This window comes from Helianthus annuus, chromosome 2 (assembly GCF_002127325.2).
Source record: "Helianthus annuus cultivar XRQ/B chromosome 2, HanXRQr2.0-SUNRISE, whole genome shotgun sequence".
NCBI lineage: Eukaryota > Viridiplantae > Streptophyta > Magnoliopsida > Asterales > Asteraceae > Helianthus > Helianthus annuus.
The window spans coordinates 3088926-3096504 of NC_035434.2; the positions used below are offsets into that span (position 1 = coordinate 3088926).

At 35.9% G+C, this 7579-nt stretch overlaps 1 long non-coding RNA gene across 1 annotated transcript; it reads right to left on the minus strand.

Annotated features, from left to right (window-relative positions):
• Nucleotides 1-816: 816 nt before the first annotated feature.
• Nucleotides 817-2522, minus strand: LOC110908494. Its single transcript, XR_002574659.2, has 2 exons — nt 1919-2522; nt 817-1416 (listed from the first exon to the last, which is right to left on the minus strand). It is a non-coding gene; the product is annotated as an uncharacterized LOC110908494 (long non-coding RNA).
• Nucleotides 2523-7579: the final 5057 nt, after the last annotated feature.

A 7579-nucleotide genomic window follows, 5' to 3' on the forward strand; every position in this document is an offset into this window, starting at 1 on the left:
TGGTTAAATGCGGTTGTTTATGGGATGTTGAGTGTAGCGTTTGATTGTAGACGGAAGGGAATGGGACAGAAAAGTACGGTGTTTTGTCGCCGTTAACTTGCAACGTTCAGTTGCTATTTGGATGTTGCCGTATTGCAACGTTTAGTCGCCGACAAGTATCGTCGTTGCCGTATCTACGGATTCCGGCAAATGCTGTTTTTTTTACTTTGTTAATCTGTACAGACAACTCTTCATAATTAAAATCAACTTTCCATTCGGTGGTTATTCAATCATGAAGGAATTAAATTCGATGAAGTTGTGGATGACGGTTACGGAATGTAGAGATGGAGTGCGTCGGTTGTGTATATTCATTTTAATGTTTTTGTCGGTTTATTTCGTGTACATATACTTTGAATGAAGCGGTGCCAGTTCAATGAATCGATGCCTCTAGTTGAAGCGATGCGATGGTGTTGTTAACGCAACCTAAGTTGATAAATGTATGTATATATAATTTTATTTGAGTAACGTGTTAAACTATATTTTCAGTTTTAAATTAAAAACCATTCATTCACATATAACGCATATACAAACCAATCTTCTTTATAACTTGATAAAGTATAAATCTTTTAGTTTATCGTTGCCATCAAGCAAGAGGGTTGTTAGTTAACTTTAAATTTTAATCTTAAGACGCTAGAAATAGGTGATGCCAACCCTATCGTGTCATATGACATTACTACGATTACATAGATTTTTAAATGCGAATGACTAAAATGATTTAAGTCAAAAACCACAGAAGACAATGAAACATACCGAATAAAAAAACAAAAACCATAATGCTTTGTGAAATGAATCATTTATTGCTAGCTAGTGTTCACAGTTAATAATTTCATGTATACTATGATACAAATACGTACAAGGAATCAATCATATTCAACTTCACAAAAAATGAGCACAAAAGCTCTAAAATTTGAATGGGTCAGATGGTCGTTTTGCAAACATTGCATCTACCTCAACCAACCTGTTGCTGCCTCTTAATGATATAGAATGGTTGTTGACTTGTTGTAGAATTTCCTAAAAGACGCCAACATTACCTATTTATTTACATATAAAAAAAAACAAAAGAAGTATATATTCTTAACTAAAGTGATATTCAAAAGAAGGGGAGTTCTGCAGCAAGATTGTCAATATGTTGATGGAAGATGATTTTATTACATAGAGCAGTTTAGACTCACATAAACCGCTTCTTAACCATCTTCACACAGATAGCTAGAGGCACCCATTATGTAACCTTAATTGGGCTTTGGCACATGGATCTGGACAAGACATCGAGCACGCACAAACAAACACGGTAAGTTGTAAAGAAACAGAATCACAATAGACTTCAGAAACGGGTTTCGGTCCTTCACCCTCATCTTTCAGCCTATCCTCCCTCCCTCCCTTGGAGATATCAATAATAAGATTATGATAAATAAACGAACATGTAAGCAGATCTTGAAAGTCAATAAAAAAACAAAAGAAAATTATGAATAATCAAACCTAACTTATATGTAAGTAATTTAACAGATGATACAACCAGCAATGAGTGACAACCTGATGGTGTTGCACAATGATAATTTCCAGACCAAGCTAGCTAGGGTCATAATTTCCAGCTTATAAACCATAAACCAGTCCCTTTCCAAACCTAATACACAACTAACCCTAAAAATCCTAACTTTCAAAAGTAAATTCACACAGGACTTACTTTCATCATCGAGCTGCATTACCAAACACTCAAATACCCACCAAGCAATACACAAAATGTCCAATCAATTCGAAACTCCATAATCCAAAATCATTTTATGTAATTAGTTAAATCCTAAAATCAAGTTTAATAAAATCTAACAAATTGTGGTGGTGTTATGTCATAATTACATTGTTGCAAAAAAAAAAAATTGTCTACCTTAAGAAGAACAATTCGAGTTGTTGTCTAATGCTTCCACAACTATTCCAGATGACACATCGGATCCCTAGCTTAGAATACGACAAAACACCATTGTGTGTGTAAAACAAATCGTCTGGATATCCATCCAACGTATTTCTACCACACCCAATCCGATCTAGAAAACAGAAATCCAAGTGCAGTGATGTCGGATCTCAAATCAGAGACAGAACAATCACCGAATCAAATGGTTACAAATAATAAATCAATGGAGTCGTTATCAAACGCATAGACAAAACAATAAACATGATGAATTTGAACAATCTGATACATATCTGTTTACCAGACCCCGGGGAAGAACCAATGGATCTGTTCTTCACGAAATGGCGTGGACCTCAGCCTCCAGCTACCGATTCTCTGCCTCACTCTGTAACGTTGATGATTAAGACAAGACAAGATCAAGCAAACAGAAATTGTGCAATGAACAATAATAATAGGCTAATGGTTGGATTTTGATTGTAAGTTTTAAACAAGTACAACTCAGAATTGGGGGAGGGGAATTACAGAAGATTGATTGAGATGGGAAGAGAAATCACACACAATACTCATTTGCATAATTAAGGCATGTTTGGCTAAGCTTATCAGATTTAAAAAGACTTTTGAGAAAAAGACTTTTTGAAGAGGAGTTTTAAAAAAAAAAAAAAAAAAAGTGTTTGGATTAGCTTATTGATGTAAAATGATTAAAGTGGACTTTCTTTTAGATATAAGGGGGTAAATAAGGGGTATATTGGCTTTTTGATTAAGCCAATAAGTCAATAAGTTGGTTTGAAAAGCTTAGCCAAAAAGCCAATAAATCAATAAGTTGTTTTTTAAAAAGTGTTTGGCTTAGCTTATTGATGTAAAATGACTAAAGTGGACTTTCTTTTAGATATAAGGGGGTAAATAAGGGGTATATTGGTAATTTGAAGTTTGAAAAGTTATAAGTTGGCCAAGAAGTCATAATATACTAACTTCTCAAAAACTCCTTTTCATTCATCTCAAGAAGTTATTTTAAAAGGCACTTTTGCATTTACCAAACACCAAAATGACTTATTGGCTTTTTTATTAAGCCAATAAGTCAATAAGTTGGTTTGAAAAGCTTAGCCAAACATGCCCTTAGTTAACTTAGCTAGCCACACTCATATACTCCATGAGCTGATGTGGCATTCAAGTCATACCCGTGAAGTCTTCTAGAGACCTGTTTGGGCCTGTTACTGATTCTCCTTGCTGCTGGGCCTGGATCCATAACATTACCATCCCCGTCAAGAATCACCTGGTCCTCAAGGTGAAAGGACAGAAATTTATGTAGTAAATGACTATCATCTTCCCAAGTAGCCTCCTGTTCACTAAAGCCCTCCCATTGAATTAAGCTTTGAGGGATAGTTTGGCCAGAACGAATAATGGAGCGTCGAGACAAAATCTGGTGAGGAATGAGCAGCAGAGTGGAAGTGGAATCCACCAAGTTTAAGGGTGTGACCTGCTGAGTCGGTTGACCTACACATTTTCGGAGAACCGATACATGAAAAAACAGAGTGAATCTACACCGTAGGTGGGAGGTCAAGGCGGCAAGCAACTGAACCAATTTTCTGAATGACCTGATATGGGCCGAAATACCGTCGACCCAGTTTGTGGTGGTGTTGTAGGCGTAAGGATCCTTGACGATACGGCTGCAATTTGACGTAAACCCAATCGCCAATGTCGAATGAAAGTTCTCGACGGTGTTTGTCAGCCTGAAGTTTCATTCGGGTCTGTGCTTTAGCCAAATTAGCCCGAAGAAGAGATAATACTGTGTCACGATCCAATAATTGAGCCTCCAGTGTGGCATTAGTAGTGGAATCACGGATATATCGGTTAATAGTAGGTGGTTTTCTGCCATAAACCAATTCAAATGGTGTCATTTGGGCAGAGGTTTGATACGCCGTGTTATACCAGAATTCAGCCCAGGGAAGATAAGTCATCCAATGAGTGGGGTAGTCAGTGACGTAAGCACGTAAGTACATTTCGAGACATTTGTTAAGCGCCTCAGTTTGATCGTCAGACTGCCGGGTGGTACGCGGTACTAAAAGATAAGGTGGTACCGTGTAAACGATGCAACTCCTTCCAAAACGAGGCCATAAAACGTGCATCACGGTCCTTAACGATGTTAGTGGGACCCCGTGTAGGCGCACAAAGTCATTAATAAAAGCAGTAGCGACTGTTACACTTGAAAAGTTTGCTGGTAACCTGATAAAATGGTCGTATTTAGATAAACGATCTATCACAACCATAATCGCAGTCTTACCATGCGAGGAGGGTAAAGAAGTAATAAAATCCATGGCAATCTCATCAAATATCATGTGTGGAATCGGAAGAGGTTGCAGGAGTACAGCTGGCGACAAGGGTGAAGCCTTTGTTTGCTGACAGACTTGACATTCAGCGATGAATGTCGAGACATCAGACCGCATGTTTGGCCAATAAAAATTGGAGCTCAAACGATGGAGGATCCTCGTGATACCCGAATGGCCGCCGATGACCGAAAAGTGAAATTCAGTGAGCAATTGGCTGCGAAGGTTCGCGGTAACTGGAACAATCAAGCATCCTTGATAGAATAATAACCCTTCCTTGACTAGGAATTTATCGAACCCGGCTGATTTTTGAGAAATTTGAAGAAAAATCGACCGAGACTCAGGATCAGTCAATATGGCCTTACAAGTAACGAGCAATAATGAGGGTTCTTGAGAGGAAATAACCATTAATTGGGAGGTCGGTTGCCGAGATAATGCATCAGCAGCCGAGTTAAGCGAGCCGGGTCTATATAAAATATCGTCTTAATGAAGTTTTATTTGAAAAAACTAATTAATCACAAAATGGAACTGTTAAACACTTAAATATATAAGGTTGTTTCAAAATTAAACGTAAAATGATTCTTAAACTACAGAGTACAGATGTCTAAAACATAAAACATAAACTAACATTAAACCTTAAATATAAATTACCTGAAAAAAGAAAGTTATATTTTCAGCAAGTTAATGTTTATCCCTGTAAATCTATCTATACTTTCTATAAAAGGAGAAATCCAAGTGATATAAGAAAAGCTGATGTGTCAGCTCGAGAGCATGTCCAACAAGGCTTTTCTTATGTCATTATTACATCATAATGCCTAATATATAAATCACTTTAATTTTATTTCATACCACTGTCTTGTGTATTCAAATGGTCTGGCCCACATTCCAAAGGGCAAACCACTGCCCTTCTATAAGAAAGTAACAGATGCTTCCTTTGGCAAATGTATATCTAGCAGCAGATGTTTTGAAATTGCGGGTAATTTGAAATTCAAAATGCATGGGGATATGTAATTTTCAATTAATGCATGTCACTCACTCACTTTTGTCAATTATCTTCTTATATAAACGTGTTCTCTACTTTTGTATTCTCAAACCACATTTCTAATGTATCTCTCCCTCAAATCCCTTCTTCTCAATACTCGGCATTTGTTCATAAAGGATAACGGAAAACTGAAGCTCTCTTTGTCCCACGTTCAGAAAAATTTTTGGGGATATGTGGTTTGCCTTCATCATGGTAATGTGATATATATGATTAAAGTTTTGTTATCTGAGTTATGACTAAAAATTTTGGGGATATGTGGTTTGTTTTTCTTTTTGATTTTTACTAAAGTTTTGTTATCTGAGTTATGACTAAATGATGATTGTGAATGATCTGTTGCAGATGATGATGATGATGATGATGATGATGATGATGATGATGATGATGATGATTGTTCTACGGTTGTTTCCAGTGTCATTGTTTCAACATCGTTTAAAGTATGTGTTTTTTGCTACTCAAGTTTCTTAATTTTGAAGTGATATACTCTAATTCTCTCTTTATATTTCAGTCTAATCACAGTTGTTTGAAATTCATACAATCTGCTGGGGGTTATTATAGGTTTGTATAAAAAGAAGCATAAAGTTAAATTAAACACAAAGAAAGATTATTAATAATGTACATTTAAATGATGATTATATATATGATTTTGGGCAGATGATGATGATGTAGAACCCGCAGTAGTTCCTACTAAACGCAAGAAAGGATCTGCTACTGCTGTAAGATAAGATTTTATCTTACTAGAGTAATGGTCTTTCCTGCCTTTTTTGTATTAAAAGAAGCATAAAGTTTGGTTTAAAGCTGCTCTTTATGATAACAGTTAAGGATTACGTATATGAGGACAGGGCTACTCTTCAACAGCTGAAGAAGTGTTTTCATGTACTGCATCTTGATCTGTTCACGAGAGATCAGATTTCTAGAAACCTAATGTTGATGCATTGACTACTTCCGTGGAGTTCATGGCGATTGTTGAAGATATAGATTGATGGAGTTTAAAGCTAAAAGCACTAAATTTTTGTTGTTAGGTTCGTAATTTTCTTGGTGGTGTTGTTAGATTTTAAAGTTTCATAGTAATTTTAAGTTGAATAAGTATAGATTATGTAATTTTTAATATCATCTGATTATTGCAGATTGGTACTTTTGATGTAGAAGTGAAATTGTTTCTGAGTTTAATTAGATTTTGTTGATATTTTATCAATTTCTGTTAGTGTATAGAGAACATCTGCTCTAAATCATCATCTGCTGATCTAACGGCTGTTTGACTTGCTACTGTTGTCAGTTGCCAACATCTGTTTGACTTGCTACTGTTGGAAACAGGAGAGGCTTTAACAGATGTTCGCAATATCTTTGTATTCCAAATGAATAGATTTTTTATCTGAGTTATGACTAAATGATGATTGCTGATTTGTCAATTTTTTATCTGAGTAAAAATACATTTAATTTCAAACTACTGCTCTATATTTAAATGTCAAAGGTCTGGCCCACATTCAAGAGTGCAAACTACTGTCCATAGCCAAGAAAGTATAACTTAGCAGATGTTTCCTTTGGCAAACATGTACCATAGCAGTGGTTTTGAAATTGTCGGTAATTCAAATTCAAAATGCCTCGGGATATGTACTTTGCAATTAATGCACGTCACTCAATCACTTCTGTCTTATGGTAAAGACGTCTTATAGGTAAATGAATAGGTTAATTGTAATTATAATAACGTGTTTAATTTTATATTTTTCCCATGTAAATGCATTAAAAGCCTAATGAGTGTCGCATCATATTCTTTAGTCATAATCGCCTTCATTGAGTATATAAAATACACTGGGCAGTGGTTTTGATCATTACCGTTTTCATCCATCTACTCAATCATCTTCAAAAGTTTGTTAACGAGATTTTCACAAGGCTCTCTGCAGAATGGAAAAATTTGGGTTTCAAGTGATTGTTGACGAGATTTTCACAAGGCTCTCTGCAGAAGATATTGGCCGTTTCAAATGTCTTTCGAAGAATTTTTATAGCAAATTGTCAAGTCATGCATTTCAGTTCATGCATACTCTCCGAAGTGGAGATTCAGTACAAAAGAAACTATTATCCTTTAAAGACACGTCAATTGTCATTGACGACGTAGTTGCTGGTACTTTGGATGTTGTTAGAAGCAAAACCTTAACTTTTCCTAACAATGTCCACCCTAGCAACTTACGTATTCTATCGTCATTTAATGGTTTGTTGTTAGTTTGCAATGAATGGATTTGCTGTCAGTTGATTCTTTGGAATCCAACTACCAGGCGCTATAAG